The sequence below is a fragment of the Meleagris gallopavo genome, chromosome 9, assembly GCF_905368555.1.
Source record: "Meleagris gallopavo chromosome 9, MGAL_WU_HG_1.1, whole genome shotgun sequence".
NCBI classification, from domain to species: domain Eukaryota; kingdom Metazoa; phylum Chordata; class Aves; order Galliformes; family Phasianidae; genus Meleagris; species Meleagris gallopavo.
Genome location: NC_139412.1, coordinates 7,609,000 through 7,627,267, shown reverse-complemented (window position 1 = coordinate 7,627,267; position 18,268 = coordinate 7,609,000). Strand labels below are relative to the sequence as shown.

At 33.9% G+C, this 18,268-nt stretch overlaps 1 long non-coding RNA gene across 5 annotated transcripts in view; it reads right to left on the bottom strand.

Moving 5' to 3' along the window:
* The window catches only part of LOC104912170 (uncharacterized), a 163,250-nt gene that overhangs the window by 62,044 nt on the left and 82,938 nt on the right, over window positions 1-18,268 (bottom strand). For all 5 annotated transcript variants that reach the window (XR_014885022.1, XR_014885023.1, XR_014885024.1 and 2 more), the window contains exon 5: window positions 14,931-15,050. This is a non-coding gene — a long non-coding RNA (uncharacterized LOC104912170). The remainder of the gene's footprint in view (window positions 1-14,930; window positions 15,051-18,268) is intronic.

Here is an 18,268-nt window from a genome sequence, read left to right as displayed (position 1 = left end):
TCTTACTGTAGCCAAAGCAAGAATTTTAGCAGAATACATTCAAAGGAAATTTTCTACTGTTCAACACAGCTGATGCCTAAAGATGTGTTACATGTTGCTCTAGAGATTCCAAGAGTTCCTGTTACATCGCAACATACTGCTCAAAGGAGCCAAGCATAGTCAGTAGATGTAAACGCTGTCTGAACCTTCAGGAGAGGTTAATCCCTGCCTCGTACTTCAGCCAATGAAATGTAATGCCAGCAGTAAAATATACATAAGTGCCAGCCTCCTCCTATTTCCATAAATTTTTAAAGCAGGATAAACATTTTCTTATTTCTTCCTCCTTGGATGCATCAAAACTTGACATGACACCAAGCAATCCAAACTACCTTGGCCCTAATCTGAGCAGTGGATTGGGCCAGACATCACTCAGAAGTCCCTTCCAACATTTTCCTGCAAGGCTTTATCTGAGATCTCTTGTTATAAATTAAAGAATGAATCAACATCTATTGTAAATGTATATGAAATGTTCAAAATTTAAATCAAATTTAAATTCTAAAACCTACTTGCTTGTACAATAACTGCAAAACAGTGATGTAACACTTCAGATTCTATTTATTTTTTTCATTTTTAATTACTATTAGCAGCTTCCCCATTCCCAGTCATCAGTCCCTTAGTAGTAGTGAATTTTTTGGGAAGTTTGATTTTTGAGTATATTTCAAGGACACGCAATCTGTGATTCTTAATACAGGACTTTTACTTGTTTTATTTTCAGTAACAATGTCCCTTGCTGTGTTAAATATAAGAGAAACTTGAATAACAGTGCTCAGTCTCCTCAATATCAATCTTTGAACAAAGTTAGTGAGAAAAAAAAAAATCCACAGTGTGCAAGGTACTCAAGGTAAGGCACTACTATCCTAGTTTCTTTATCATAATTGAACACACCACAGTTTCGCTGTCATAGCTACCATTAAGAGAGCTACGCTGATTTCCAAACAGAAGATATGTGCTGGGGCACCAAAAGGCAGTCATGGCCTGCAGGCAATCTGGAAACTGAAAGCCCGCAGTCAATAGCACACAGGTCTCAAAGAACAAAATTTCAACATTATTCTGCTGCAAAGGAAAACATTTACTTTGCAACCAAATAAAACCATGACTTGAACAGTTACAGTAGCATAGGTCAGAAAAGCAACTTCTGGCTAGCTACATTCAGACTACTTGGAAGCCTTGTGCACCATGATAGGCTGCTAGCATATGGATACAAACTAAGTAGTTTAGCTCTAACTTCAAGTGCTAAGCATATGGATGAAGCTGTGCTAAGAAATTTTTATCACTCCTCCCACCTCACCACCCACACAGATATTCAAAGGATCCATCCTCCCAGATTATCAGTTCAGCTCCTGCATGAATACCAAAATCATAAATTCTGATATAATAATGTTTCTCTTCCTTCCTTGACCATACATACATATTTGATGTTAAAACAATATATTTTACTCACAGTATTGATGTTATAGTCTGAAATACAACACAGAACAAAACAAACATTTTTTCTTTAACAACTCTTAACCTTGATTTTTCTCCTTCCCTCAAACATACTGAGCCTCAGGCTTTCAGCACCCATGTGCTCTTCCTTGTAGCTGCAGTCAGTTCTGTCTGTATTCTTGATTCTTCACACTAGTAATCCTTCTTTCCAGATTTCTGACTCAGGAGACTCATTTCATTATGCAGTCCTTGAATGCAGGTACCTTTATACTTAACAACTAAAGAAAATCATGATAGTAGTGTGATCTGCATGACTGATCAATAAAAGCATCGAGTATTTATTAATAAACTCTAGCGCATCTCTATGAAAGTAGTTCAAAACAGGCTCTAACTGTACTTTATTGATAATATCAGTATTCCACTGTCAGACCTTTAACTGAATTCAAATGTGAAGCAACACCAGCGTCATGTGCTCTGCCAAGATAACAATATTAACAACCTAATATTGAGCAGCTTTAAACTTGCATTCATTACGCATAGAAAAGATTAAGATACAAAACTATTATAACAGTTTTAAATATATTATACTTCTTGTATTAATAGACATAGATTATCCTAAACTGATTGCTTAGAGGACACTTGAAGGAAAGTTTCTTGCCAATTCTCTTCCCATGTTAAGAGTTTCATCACTGATTCTGTGCTTTTGTGCCTCCTCACTAAATTCAACGCCTTTTTCAGTACAAGTATGTATGAAACTATTTGTTCAAATAACACATTCCCAGCTTTCCTCCATTTCACTTCTATACTTCTACTGCCCTTTATCTCTGCTTTATAGATACTACCTCCATGATCATGATTAAGAGACAAGACTGGCCACTCTATTCATCTGTACACCAAGCAAAAAATAGCCTTCATTCCAAAAAGCTTGTAATATAGAAGAAACAGGATAGACGTATGGTGTAAAAAAATTGTCATACAGGAAGAGATAACAAGCCTTTACCACCAGTAGATTAAAATTTAAGAAGTACTTTAGTTTTCTTATGTTTCAAATAGGCTATGACAAAGCCCCCCTCCCACACACAGACACAAATGCCATAAACTTAGCAACTTCATCTTTCTGAAGCACTGCATCATAGACTGCACAACAGGGATTCATAAAAAGTGTTAGAGAGAAATACAGAGGAGATTCCTACAAAGCAAGAAGAAAAATCCTATTTCAAATTCAAATTGGGGAATATTTCAAGAAACTTCTTGAGAAATTCATACAAAGTAGGTGAAAAATTTTTATGCTGGATTCCTAGATAGCACATGTTGGTGGTGAAGGGAAAAAAAAAAAAAAAAAAGAATAAAGAACAGTCACACTAAAGTTTCGAGCATATCCTAAAAAGAATGAAGAAATCTTCTTTAATAAGGAATTTATTTTCTAGTCACAGCATTTGCCTTCTCTGACCGAGATCTGAGCACATCTTTCAGCAAAGTCCTGCCAAAAAGGACTTGGGAGTACTGGTGGATGGCAAGCTGGACATGAGCCAGCAATGTGCCCTCACAGCCCAGAAGGCCAACCCCATCCTGGGCTACATCACTAGAAGCATGGCCAGCAGGGCAAGGGATGTAATCATACCCTCTGCTCCGCACTGTGAGACCCCACCTGGACTGTTGCATCCAGATATGAAGCCCTCAGATCAGTAGACATGAACCTGTTGGAGCACATCGAGAGGAAGGCCACAGAAGTGACATAAGGAATGGAACACCCCTCCTATGAAGACAGGCTAAGAGAGCTGGGACTGTTCATCCTGGAGAAGGGAAGGCTCTGGGGAGACCTGAGCATCTTTTCAGCACCTAAAAGCGGACTAAAAGAAAGAAAGGGAACAGAATCTTTATTAGGTAGGGTCTCTTGTGATAGGACAGGATGACATGGTTTAAAACTAAAAGAGGTGTGATTTAGACCAGAGATAAGGACAAAGGTTTTTACAATAAGGGTAGCAAAGCACTGGAACAGGTTTCCCAGAAATGTGGTGGAAACCCCATCCTTAAAGACATTCAAGGTCAGTCTGGAGTGATTCTGAGCAACCTAATCATGCTGTAGATATTCCTGTTTATTGCAGGGAAATTGGACTAGGTGACCTTTAAAGGTCCTTTCCAACTCAAACAAGTCTATGACTCTATGAAGGTCTTTCCTATCAAGTAGATTCCATGATAGTCTATGGATATCATTAAGCTTAAGGGAATATTAAGCTTTAACATCACAGATGAAACAAAAGCCTACACTGAAGAAGTGACTAACAAACACTGATACGTTTTTCTGAAAATGCTCCCTTTCCTTAATATTGACAGGCGTCCAAAATTTAAAATGAGAAATACATAAAAATCAGCAGACCAAAGGCCAAATACTTACTTTACTTGTGACAGGCAAATAAAGTTAATGTGATGATCTGAATGCAAGTGTAACATTTACAAGAAAAGGTAGTATTAATAGGTCATGGTACATGAGTAGAAAATGTTAAAAGATTTGAGACTACATCAAAGTATTTAATATCATTTTTAATCCAGATGGCAAGCAACACATAAAATGATAAAAATAAACCTAAACTGATGCTTAAGGTACAGGCACCCTTAGATGAGTGCCAGCTGTTCAGATATTGCAGTTTCATGCTTCTTTGGAACACTCATGGGCCTATTAAGCACATGGACCACATGCTTTTTATTACTGAATAGGTACTGCAAAATTCTATGAAGATTTAACACTGAATAATTTTTTAAAAATACAGCCATAAATACACAGGAACACTTGCATTTCAAGTCTGGGAGCAGTGAAGTGACAAATAACATTATTAGTTTCATTATGCTTTCTGTGCCTATTTCCATCTGCATTAAGTGTGCTCAAGAATCAGACCAGTGTACATTACCAACAGAAAAAGTTGCACATCCCAAATGACCTATCCAAATGATCATCCCAAATGATCTTTTACTGCCTTGTTAGATTTACAAAAAAAAAAAAAAAAAAGGAAAGAAAAAGAAAAAAAAAGTGTTTAATCATTCATGACAAACAAAACAACTTCAGCAGTGGAAACTATCAGTATGAATAACTGTTTACCCTGAAATAAACCATGAGTGTTCATGAAACCACCTTGGGAAAGACACGGGGTCAAGTTCCTAACCTACAGTAGGCAAGTCATAGACTTGCATGGAATACTCAAGTAGAATGCAAATACATTCTCCATAAATATCAATAAATAAGAGAAATCTAACTTACTGTCTCATATTGCTGTCTGAAATACTGTTCAATAATCTTTGCCACTACCATTACATTTCAAAAGCAATACATTGTTTTATTAAAAAAAACAGATCCAACTCTGTGTGTGCAGTAAAAGATTAGATAACAGTAACAAAAGCATTCTCTCATCTCTCATAATTACTTGTACTACAGCACTGCCAGCACAAGAAGGACATGGAGCTCTTGGAACAGAGAAGGGCCACTAAGATGATCAAATGGCTGGAGCATCTCTCCTATGACGAAAGGTTGAGGGAACTGGGCTTGTTTAGCTTGGAAAAGAGACGGCTCCTGGGAGACCTTCCATTATTTGAAAGGAGCATATAAACAGGAGAAAGAATAACTGTTTACGAGGATGGATAGCGATAGGACAAGGGGAATGGTTTTAAACTAAGACAGGAGATAGGAGAGGTTTAGGTTAGATATTAGGAGGAAGTTTTTCACACAGAGGGCGGTGATGCACTGGAACAGGTTGCCCAAGGAGGTTGTGGATGCCCCATCCCTGGAGGCATTCAAGGCCAGGCTGGATGTGGCTCTCGGCAGCCTGGTCTGGTGGTTGGTGACCTGCACATAGCAGGGGAGTTGAAACTGAATGATCATTGGGTCCTTTTCAACTTAGGCCGTTGTACAATTCTATGATTCCCTGACTGTTGAGACTTGCACAGGGGACTGGAAAAGTTTCCCTTTTCCTGTCTACTGTCTGACTTTCTGTGATATTAAGCACTTTCAAGATTATACTTAAGAATATTAAGTACTCCTGAGATTATATATAGTTCTTAATACTAACACATTAAGACTAAGTGACAAATTTTAGGCTCACCTGTTAGAGCTTTTCCTTTGAAGTGTCATCCTCTTTACACTATCTAAAATTGTGTGTAAATGTTGAGAGAAAACAAGGCCATAATCTAACCAATTAGTAAATTAAATGCTATTAATTACACAGGATCAGTAATGATCATGTGAGGTTTAACACAACTGTAACCCTGTTACCCATGTCATTATTTCACAACAACAGTTTACCTTGAGCTTATACATAGGAAGCATACTCTCAAAAAAAAACTTACTCATTTATCTTTTATTTCCTTACTTCATAGGCCTTACTATGAAGTCTTAGTATTCTTAAGCTTAATATATATTGTGAAATGATTTGATAAATAAGAATAAATTTACCAGTGATAATTATTTCCCAACAATTGAATTGATTGTCCAATTAGGAAAAAAAAAAAAAAGCAGGAGCATTCAGACTCATGAAACTTAGCAGAATAACCAAGCCTTAAATAGCAAGGCTATTGCTCATGTTTCCCTCAAGATCAGTGCCTCTTTAGGCACTATTTAGGCAAAGGGGTAATGCCACGCCTAACTGAAAAATCAGTTACTACCTTTTTAATTGAAAATTATTTTGTTTCATAATTAGTCTCATTTGTCTGAAAATTTGAGATCTACCTCTGATATATTACTGGTCTCACTATAGACGAGTAAAACTATGTGACAACTAAGTGCAGGTGATAAAAGTTGACAAAGTAATATTTGTTTACTATAGATGTTATAAATTGAAATGCATGAGAATCAAATACTTCACTTTATGACAGGTGACTATTAAGGATGATTTTCAGTTTAGAAATGATTGCTATTACTCATATTTATAACATTCTTTCCTGTTAGAAGAAAGCAGCAGTATGAGACCTGATGGTGCTGGTGAAAAATAAAATACCAAATGACCCAGAGAATATAAGAAAGGAATAACACAGACTCATCCACTTGTCTATAATCATTCCCACCAGAATTAATAAACTTTTTTCCATTTTCGTTTATTTTCAAATACTTTGACAGAATCTTGTAACAACAGTCACTCTTAGGTTTTTTGTTTGTTTGTTTTTTTGAGTGAGAATTTAAAGTTATCTTTTCTTATTAAAAAAAATTGAAATCTTTGACAAAATTGGTTTACATTTTAAAGATATTCAAAACATATCTGGTAGGAATGGTGCTTTCTGAGTTTGCTGACTTATGTGAGATGAAACACCAGGTACAATGTTATCTAATTGTGAAGCACTTGTAAATAGCACATTATCTGCAAAGTTTGCTGTATTTTTTAACTCTTAATCCTACATTCCATTTATTTTAGAACATGCAGCTTCCTAGGTGACAGGATGAGGCTCTGCTAGTAAAGTAATAATTCAATCAGGTAAAACAATCAGTAGATGGAATGAAAATGGCATAGGTAATATTGCATCTTAGTAAAAACTATAATCATATTCTTTATGAAATAATCCTTTCAAGATTAATTCAAATCAATTTTGCTAAGAATATTACTGCTCAAGCTACAGTTACCATAGGATACAGGAGAGAAAAATATATCGTTAAGCCAGAAAGATCAAATCTGGACGTAGTCCAAATAAACTATTGAGTGGTATGTATACTATAATCATTGGAAAGAAACTGTAACTCCAGAAGTAGCTGTATTTGATTCTATTTTTAAACATAAGGTTTTCAGTATAATCCAGATGGGAAAACAAGAGGTATTGAAAAGTCTCAGAGGAAACAAAACAAGCAAACAAAACAACAACAACAACAACCAAACAAACAAGATCCAGAAAAAGTTAAGCTTCATTTCATGAAAATAATACAATGATCTTAAATGAGCATAAACAGATAAAACTAAGTTTTCGTAAAGAAAATTCAATATAACCATGGAAAAACAGCAACAACACGCCATCAGAAGTACTAAAGACCAGGAAATTTATGTATTATATTGCTCAATATGTGATAAACTAACAAATTAGTTCAATTTTATTTGCATACAGAGGCAAAGCATGGAACATAAGGACAGAAAGGGAAATTACAATATTGAAATCAATACTGGGTAGCTGATCATTGGAAGCATGCAAACCTTGAAGTGAGCCAGGACTACAAAAGAGTTAGCAGCAGAAAGAAATAGAATTAAAAGCCGACTGCCACAAAAAGGTTACTTTTTGCAACAGTTTCAGGTGATCAAAGGCTGAGCATTAATCTAGAATTAAATGTAAAACACTACTTATAATAATAAAGCAATGTGAGTCAGAAATAGCTATGTAATTAAACACAGGGGAGAAGCAAATTTAAGACACTGTAAAACAATTTTTCATCAGAAGACTGCAATGGACTAGGCAAGCTGACCAAAAGAGATCATAGAGTAATTAAAAAAAAATAAAAAATACCATCAATAATGAACTAAAGTCTCCAAACTTATCAAAGGACAAAATACAACCTCAGAAGGATCCAAGCTTGCTTGGAATGTACTTCAGTTAACCTAGGAGTAACTTGAAACAAAAGGTAAGTCTTTGTCTGACATCATTGGTATTCCATTTGCCTGAGCTTTTCTTTGTTTACTATCACTTTATAACAATAAAAACATTCAGATAGTGCTGATTATACAGTAGATCAAGAGACAATATCTTCAGGGACAGCTTGCTCAGCACATTACGTAGAAAAAGCATAATGAAAAGAAATTATTTGAAAAGAAATGACTGTATTGAAGAGTTTAAAAAAAAAAAAAAACAACATACAACAAATAGTGGATTTCTTATTTTAGTACTTACACTAAAAGAGGGGTCTTAGTTTGATAGCTACAAACATAAAAATGCCCAGAAAACTGAGAAGAAATTGCATTTATAGAAAAAAGGCATCCAGAATTTGAAAGAATCTACATGCTTAAAACTGTTCCCAGTACAAAAAGATTATCACATGGGTTCAGAAGATCAATACACAAGAAGGAAGGAGTTTAATTTACTTCTTAGTTTAACTCATTCTAATAACGTTACAATAATTGCTAATATTATAGTCCGACTTGCATCTGATTTCACTGAGATGTCAATGAAAGGGTAGTGTGTGAGAATCATTTTAAAGGCAGAAAAACATTTGAGACGTGTTTATGTCAAATACAACTCGCCTAGAAGACTGCTGATGTTTTAACAAAATCTGAGATTCATACATATAACCAGGTTAGCTCAACGTGCGATATATTAATTAAACTTGAAGAATAAGACCATCAGTAAAAATAAGAGTAGTCAGTACAGGCATACAGGTACAGCTATCCCTCTCCACAGGAAGAAACGGAAATTCGAAGATCAGTGTGCCCCTTACACACACTGCACAAGACAACTGAGCAGGGACACAAGTAATGCCACAGCTCTCATTTTCTGTGATACTTCTGGCAATAATTTAAATTAAAAGGGGAAGCAAGGCAGATCATAATCACTCTGTCCTTTCAACAGATGGGGCTGACATACCATATTACAAGAATATGCTATCACTGAGTGTGTGCCTTTTTAGGAATCTAGAATATGCTGTTTTCTCATATATTTTTTTCTCCAATAATCTACAGTGTCAGGGTTAGAATTAAAAACATGCAGTTTTTCTAGATATCCTCTGCACATAGCACTTTCCTGAAGATGGAATATTCAGATATTCAGAGATTTTTTTTAAAAAAAAAAAAAAAAAAAAGGTTTCAAATTCAATTTCTAACAGCGTTTCTTGCTCATGTCTTTACACTGGTAGATTTTTTCCCCTCCTAATCTTAGTATCAGTTCTGTAAGTCAGGAATGACTCCTCCATAACAAGAAAACCCACAAAACTAATAATAATTAACAAAAATATATATCAAGATTTATATATATTGCTTTAAGTCTAGAGATATTTTAGAAAGGTAGAAAACTCTGAGTTAAGAAAAGCTAAAACAAGAAATTGACACGCAAGAAACGCAAATTGACAGAATCAAAGATATTCTACCTATAACATTTTTCATCAACACTGTGTACGCACACATATGAATGTTTAGCTTTAGATTAGAAAGACTACTTTGGTTTTAGAGGAGAAATGCTGAACGCATCATTGCAAAAACAAGCACAGAAGCACCAAAAATAATTACTCTGTTCTGCAATGCCGCATTATGCACTCTAGAATCACAGGAAACAGAAAATACACCAGTATCTAATTTTAATAGAGGTAATAGGAAAGTGATAAAGCTTCATGTTTTAGTAGATGTAAAATAATAAAACTTTATGAGGATCGTTTCTAATGTTATGGAATTGCAGTCTTGTTTGTTTTTTTTTTTTTTAACCATTTTGTTTGTAACTCAACTGTTCTGTAACAATTGTGGAGAAGAAGGACTTTTTATGGTTTATGCAGGTTTCTGCAACTTAATTCACTGCAGCATGTCACTACTGGAGTGGAAAGACATGAAATGTTTAATTCCCTACCCTCACTCAAATACTTACAGTCCTAGTTTGTTATTATTTTTGAGGACAAATACCTTTTTATGTTACAAAGTAGAAAATGTATTTGCATTAGAAAGAAGTGCTAATGGGTAAGAAAATACAAAATTCCCACTAACAAGACATGCTGACCAAGATGACTATGATAACAAGGTTATAGCAAATATTGAGTCAAACTCTATTCCTGGATATAATCAGTTAGTTCTTGGCAACTTCAATGGGAGCTGTGTGTGTCTGTAGAATGTGCAGAGTCGCTTACAGTTTCCGTATGTTTGGAAACTCTTATGAGCAGAAGCCACAGCTTCCTTTTGGTACTCATCTTCTCAAACATGTCATCACTGAAATGATCACTTATGAGACACTGGGATAGTAATACAGCTTTAGTATGGCATTGTACACAGCTCTCCATATTATGAATTCTGTATTTATCATTTAGACTCTGAAAACTTCTGCGGTCCCCTTTAATTTCAAAATGCTTCTTACACTTAGTTCTGTACAAACTGGCCATACTTGTCAAAACACAATGACTTATAGCAGAGCACAGTAGGTCTTATGCATAAAAATCTAGGTTATAAATGTCTTCTGCAGTGCATGAGTGTTTTTATGATCTAAAAAAGAGACAAAATTTATATTACAAATAAGATTTAATTTTAATATTATTTATATTATGACTCCAACCTATTGTACCCAATATATTTTTTCCACTCATCTATAAACTAGAATTTTTTCCCCATATAAAATTTTGAGATTCCCTCTCTGGGATGCGTGTTCTTACCAGCCATCATTTTAATGATATATAATAGTAACCTGCCTTGAGAGAGGGGTTTCTGTTGATGTATAACAGTATAATAGGTTCTCACAGCACACCAATGACATGTTGCAAGCATATATCATCACAGGAACAGTCAGCAAGATCAGGAGTTCAGGGGATACACATGACCAGAGTACAACCATAAAGAAAAATGAAAAAGAACCACAAAGCCACTTCTGGCAATTCTGTCAGTTTGTGGCTAAAGGTATCTCCAGAGCTGGAGGTTTAAACGTCACATGATTTCTGGTACAGGCCTGAAGTGACAATTCTTAGGTGATAAAAGCAGCCTAGAATATTGCCTTCTAAATAGCATCAATAATTTCATTCTCTTCTACTGTTATTATTTAAACACCTTCCACTGACTAAAACTTGCACATATTTTCAAGTGCAAAACCTCTGATGATAAAGGGCTCAAGTTGTGTGCAAGAAAGTACACAGAAAGCTATTAGTCATTCTTACTTATGAGAAGCCACAGCAAGCAGGGAAACTAGCATGTTTCAGGTGGAAAACAAATGCATGACATACTCGATACCACACATGATGAATTAGAGATTGCTGAAGAGATCCAGGTGAGGTTAATTCTAGAAAATATGAAGCAAATATTTTAAATGACTGTTTTTTATTTTTAGTATTTGTAAGCATGTTCAAGCTTCATATTACGGCAAAGGTAAGTTTACATTTAATAAAAGAATTTTTTTTTTATATACACACACACGTATTTACCTACTCATACTATAGATGCTCACATATTGAACCATGCCAACATTTATACATCATGGCTATATTTGAAGCAAGTTGCACTATAAACCAAGATATAGTTCTAGTTTTTTGGTTTTTTTGTTTTAATCAATAGGAAATATCCTCCTTAACATTACCTAGCTTTAACCATTATACACTTTACTTTTTCAAATACAGAGGCGAATAGCTTAAAACATAAGCTGATCATTTCATTAAGTAAAAGATTATGATTTAGGTGTCTGCTGGAAGAGAATTCAATTTATGCCTTGCTTTTTAATTAAAAACTATTAGTTTTACATGTCATGTAATGCTGTGTAGCTAAAAACATTGTGGCACATGTTTTTGTGAGGCTCCTTATTCTTAAGGCAGGCTTCAAATTCTTAAGCATAAACTACTCAAAGTTTGGCTTTTGTGAGCTCTGGCAACCAAAAATTACACACCATGCTTGTCAGAGAATTCATACAATTAAAAATCCTCATTCCTACCTAATAACCAGCAGATCTGCACAGGGGATTCCAGCACAGAACTGAAACAAAATAAATTTCTACCACTAACCTGCCCGCCCCATGTGCAATGGCTTTAAGTACTCAAAACTAAGCATCCTTTCCTACACAGAAAATAAGATTGCAGCATGAAACTCTATAGCATAACCAGTAGCTTTGATTTTCCCTCTCCCATTATTAAAGTATTCCATCTTTATCACATTACCTTTATTAATGGTGTAGTCTGGTAATTCACGTAAACATTAAAACAGATATAAAAGAAAAATATAATTTCATTCAAGAAATAACCAGGAAAGGTTTATTCTGCTTTTGGGGCCAGAAACAGATCAGAAAATCAACAGATCTGCAACACAGTTCAAATTGACCCAATTCTGTGATTGTCAGAGTAAATTTTCTTGCCAAGCCATCGTTACTACTAATGATAATGATCCTTTAAAGTGATTTTATGTTCTACTTGCATAATGAAGTTTTGTGTCGGATATGATTCCACTTACACAGATTTGATTTTAGAAGAAAATTTTAAGGACTTAAAAGCAGTCTCTTTTTCAAAGAAAACTATCACTCACTGTTCTCTCTGAAGTTAAAGACCTGCAAGTAACTTAACCAGATATTTAGATACCTTCTTTCAGTAAGTTAAAATTTCAGCTTTAACATGTCAGTAATCTCAAAAACTTCACAAGCTTGCACTAGATAAATAATGAAATTTTAAAGATGAGTTTTTGAGATATCATTTCAAATTGAAACCTAATTATTGCAGACAAGCAACATTTTGCTAACAGTGCTCATTTCTTGAGAAGTATTTTATTTTTGTATGAAATGTACAAGACATTCTTTTATGTAGTTTACTTTTTCTTCGATTTTATTCTTATTTTGCATCTCTCTCTTCTATTTAGAGGATAACCGTGCTTATAAACTGTTTTATTCTTACTTCTATAATTTAAAATATATATCTTAAGACATATCCAAGCTTACCTGGATTAATTTGTTCTGTAAAGATAACAACAAAAAAAGTTAAACAAACCATTTCAAAATTGACATTAGTTATTTCTTATTGTAAATTCATTTAGGCCAGTCTCATCATTCAAATCTAACTGCTGAAGATACTGATCTTTTAGAACTAAGTTTTAAGGCTATTGCCAGGACAAGTTCCATGTAGCTTATTCATGATATACTAAATTTCACTGTGGTTTCCCATAGCGTACATGGCAAGAACTGACTTATGCTAACAGAGTTGCATTACTATTTAATGCAATTAATATTAAAAGTCATGAAACTATGGATAATGTTTACTTATAATCATTTCATTGATCAAGATATAAAATCACCTCAAAATTCAAAAAATTCGGATACATTTAAACATTGACTTTCAAAGATGATAATTTAAAAGTTGGCAACAATATGAATTATGGTTCGCCAGGATGCTCTTTTTTTTTTTTTTTTTAAATTGAGATCTTATTCCTCATATCTTGATTTTATAAATCTGCAAATATTCACAAGAGCTTGCCAATATTTTTTGCAGATGTCAAAGAAGTGGGTATGTGGCAGTTACTAAGGGCTACATCTTCATAGATTCTAGTCAACATGTCTCTTGCCCTGATGTCATTGCAGCTAGAGAGCTGACTACACTTCTCTCTCAGCCGCACAGGTAAAACGTGCTGAAGATATTTTTCCCCCCTCTTTCTGCTCATTCTAACAAGTGGTCTTCATTATTTGACTACAGCAGAGATGAGTGCAGACTGCTTACTATCTAATTTATTTATCTATTATTAGCTCTATTCACAGCCTAGATTTGGATGTCAACAGTACCTGAAAGAAAATATTACAAAAACTAGACCTCAAAAAAAAAAAAAAAATTTTTTTTTTTTGAAGTTAGAATTAAGTTCTACTGATGGAATTATTATATTTTTTTAACCTTCATTTCAGTGAAAAATTTCCTTCCACACTGCTACTAATCCCTGTTAAGATCTTCCTGTCGGAAGATACCTATTTACATAGCACTATTATTATACTTCCTTCTTCTCCACATATTGAGGCTTAATTCCTGTACAGCCATAATTACTAGTTTCTCAAGCAGTACTTGGAAAGAGAATTTTAGAGGTCCATAAGAAAGATTTCTGTGGAATGATCTATACCAGTAATATTCTAAACATACAGGAGCAACATACATATTATTTTTAAAGGCAAAGTTACCTAAGGAGGCCCACTTAAATCTTTATGTACATCTTAATGTATGTCGATGAATGTAAACTGAAATATAACAAATATGAATTAAGTACAAATCCATATGTAAGTCTTTTCAATTCAGTAAGTTATGTTTTACACCAATTATTTTTCTCTCCCTATAATCCCTTATTATCTTTCTGACAATACACTGTAACATCATGTAAGACTTAACAAGCAAAAAAATTGCCACTGCCAGATTACACACAGCTAAAGATTAAAAAATAAATAAGTAAAAATAATAATATTAAAAAATCAGCCTTTGGACCATGATGATGTACATTATCTGCATACAATCAAAATATAATCACTCCATCCACCTTTGAATAAACCTTGCAGGAAAACACTCTTCTGATGCAATAAACAAAGTGCTTTTTCCAGCACAGGTGAAATCTTTTAAAGTATTTTTATATTGAACTCAATATTTTTTAAATTAAAAAGTATATATAAAAATTCTGTGAAAGAGCTTCATCCAAAAATAAAGTAAACGTTACTACTAAAATTAAAGAGAAAAACTTTAAAAGTTTGCCAGGCCCCAAAAGATGCCTAGTGATGCGTATAGTCCTTAATTTGTACTTTGCATTGTATTAGTCCTTAAGGAGGCCATTTTCAATAGCCATTTCAAGCACTTCGTATCTCAGAACAGGCCAGAGAAAAGTTAGTATCTAGCTTACCTGAACCAAGAAGCAGAATGCAGTAGCTACAGCTCACGTTTCCAATAACTCTGCCACATGACTTTTGAACAAGAACTACCTTGTATCCAGCTGGTTTGGAGCACAGACAACTGTCTGCAACTGTGAAGAAAAACCCTAATGATTAGAGAGAAAAAACCCCAACAACATAACAACCAAAACACAAACAAACAAGCCACACACAGGCTCTTAAGTCTATCCAGTACTCTTTGACATAATATGCTGTATTTTTGACAGAAAAAGAAAGTCCAAAACTTCACATAGAAAGCAACAGAGATACTTTTTATTGAATTATTTAAATATCGATGCAAGCTTAGAGGCCCCAGTGAAAACGCAGATCTACTGAAGATTAAACAAACAAACAAACAAGCAACATTTTCCACAAGAAAACTGGCAGTTTATGGAAACTAGTTAAACCAGATAAGACGCAAATCTGAACTTTGCAGAAGACTTTCAGTGAACAGAATAAATCATTTTGAAAAAAAAAAAAACACGTAAAAGCAAGAGGAAGAGCCGTAGAGCCAACACTGATCAAGGGAGTAGAGAAAGCTGCAGTAAAGCTGAAAAGGCAGAATAAAGCTCAAAGATAGGTAAAGATAATTTCAGTTTCCTGTAAAAGCAAGTCCCTGCATCAAACAGACAGGTTGAAGAAAACAGGTACAAAAATATTTACAAAGCCCTTTTAAAGAAGTTCCATGCACTACGAATACTGCATATACCACTAAAATTACTCTAGTAATAAAGCCTCTTCTTGTATACGACATTATTTTTCTAATTGAACTATTCACAGAATTTCTTGTGGAGATTTTGTTTGTTTACTTGTTTTTTAACATAAAGAGGAGACTAGTCCATCAGGACTAGTTTTATCTGACATATTATAAACAAAGGAAGGAAAGCAAGAAATAAAAATAAAAAAAAAAAAATAATAAAACCCCCAAATCACTAAACAAACAATACAATATTAAAGATGTAATGAACCCAGAATTTAGCACATTAAGCAGAATTAATAGCTTTCTATATTATTTTGAAAACAAATACTGTTTTTTACATCACACATTAACAGAACTGAGCCTGCTAACTTTCCTTTTTCTCTTTATGAACTGCTTTGTATTTCAGAGAATATTAAGAATCTTAAAATTAATAATAATATCAAGAATCTTAATGTGAATTAAACACTTTAAAAATGCTGAAAATTCTCATAGAAAGAGACAGTACTGTCAAAAAATTACAGTTCTGTCACTTTTCCCTATTTTCTATTTCTCAGGTCTCTGACAGTTTCAGAAAACTAGATTTCCTGTTCAGCTCTGAAAATAATTAGCTACCTCCTGCATTTTCAAGAGGATTTCTCCATTGTTGAACTGATTTTTTTCTAATTAACATATTGATTTTTATTTTTTTTTCTGATTAGTATCTCCTTTATGACTGCTGTAAAATGGTTATAACTAATTGGGAATACTAACAAGATATTCATGTTTCAGCAGTTCTGGCACTTACTCCTTTCTGTGGAGAAACTTATTTGTACCTCTATCATGCGGTAAGTATAAGTTTTTCCTATTGCTCTGCAATGGAATTAATAACAAAAATACTTTTTGTCAAGCAAAGCAATAAAAGCAAAGAAGTACTTTAAGTTTTGCACATATGATATTAAAGCTCAGCTGACATAGAAACTTGGCACAAAATTGATCTATTTATTTCTGGCATTGAAAATTGAGATTAATCTTCTTTATTCTACACACTACATCACAATTGCCATTGTTACCAGAGAAGCAGAGCTACTACTTTCCACTTCCTGTGCATTTTAAACAGTAAACCCTGCCTTTAATGAGACACTTTTCTTTATTAGCCAACTATTCTACTGTTGATTAATTTCTTTCCTTAAAAAAGCAATAATAAATCAAATTTTGTGAAATCTGTAACATATATCAAATATAAAAGCCATTTCATCTCCAAAAATCACAAGTAGTTTTATTTAAGTTCAATCAAAAGAAATAGCATTTTGTTAAAAAGAGTTTTGTTTAGAGAGTCTTTAAAAACAAGAGACTTTAAATAGAGAATCCAGATAAACTGAATACATGTGAGAAGCGTTGCTCAGCTGACTGATTTTCTGATTGCAAAACTGATTTTAGCTGAAGTGTTAACTATATTTTGATAACACCTGCTGTAAGTTGACCACGCACTAAGAAGAGCCTTCAGTCACAAAACCTTTGCTTTATGGACCATTATTGCTCATTTTGAAGCTCAAAACAGGCAGAAAAACAAAACCTGGTCAAAACCTTGTTTGTGTAATTTCTTCCTCTTCTACTATCAATCCAAAAAGACTGCTCTCATCTAATCCAGAAACTCAGGTGCACAATCAGCTATTAATCAAATCCCAAGATGGTGCAGTTGCATCTGAAATGTGGCAATAATTTGAAAATTCAAAATCACAGGATGACAATGCGGTTCCTTGTTTCAAAAAAAAAAAAAAAAGCTTATACAGCTTAGATATGGAAGAAGTTTATTTTCATGAACATGCATTTCCTCCCCATTATGCCTTTGGAAACCCAAAAAGATAATAATCAATTATTAGAAGCACACCAATATTAAATTAAAAACACACTGTATAGTTACAAAAAAAGGCTCCCATTCTACCAAGCTACCTATGATTTATACTATGTGACCACATTCCAGTCATAACAAATCACTTCACCTAACAACATCAAGCATATTTTACCATGGGGGATAACATTTAAGAATTAAATACTTCAGCTCTAAAAGTTGGCAGATACTATTTATTCTGCACATTGTTATCCTACAAAAGCAAGCACAGATTTCCTGGCTCTTTTGCTAACTTTTGTTTAAAGAGAAGCAAGGTTTCTTTGTGGTTCTTGCAAAGTCCAACCAGTATTATGGTCTGCAGTTATTGTTTTGCTCAGGTGCAACAAATTAAGAGAGAAAAACATAAAATAAATGCATGGTGCTGTGGCTATAAAACTTTTCCCATGCTAGGGTGAAGCTAATCAAAGGTAGCTTTAGAAACAATAAATGCTGAGACTGATATATGTAGTCTTCATGGAAAATATACTAGCTAAGTGCAAATGCACATAGGGAGCACTCACTTGGTACAATTATTTTTAGATATTAAATGCTTTAAAATAAAGTCTATTTTCTTTTACTGATTGCTTTTTCTAATTTCGTGACTTCTCGGCTTTTCTGTATTTCATGTGACAGTTTTATCCATGTTTTATTGTGTAACAGATAGAAAAGTTCCCTGGCTGAGAAGGCCAGCAGACAATGGAGCAAAAAGCTTCCAGCTCCCATAATTTAATAAAAAATAATAA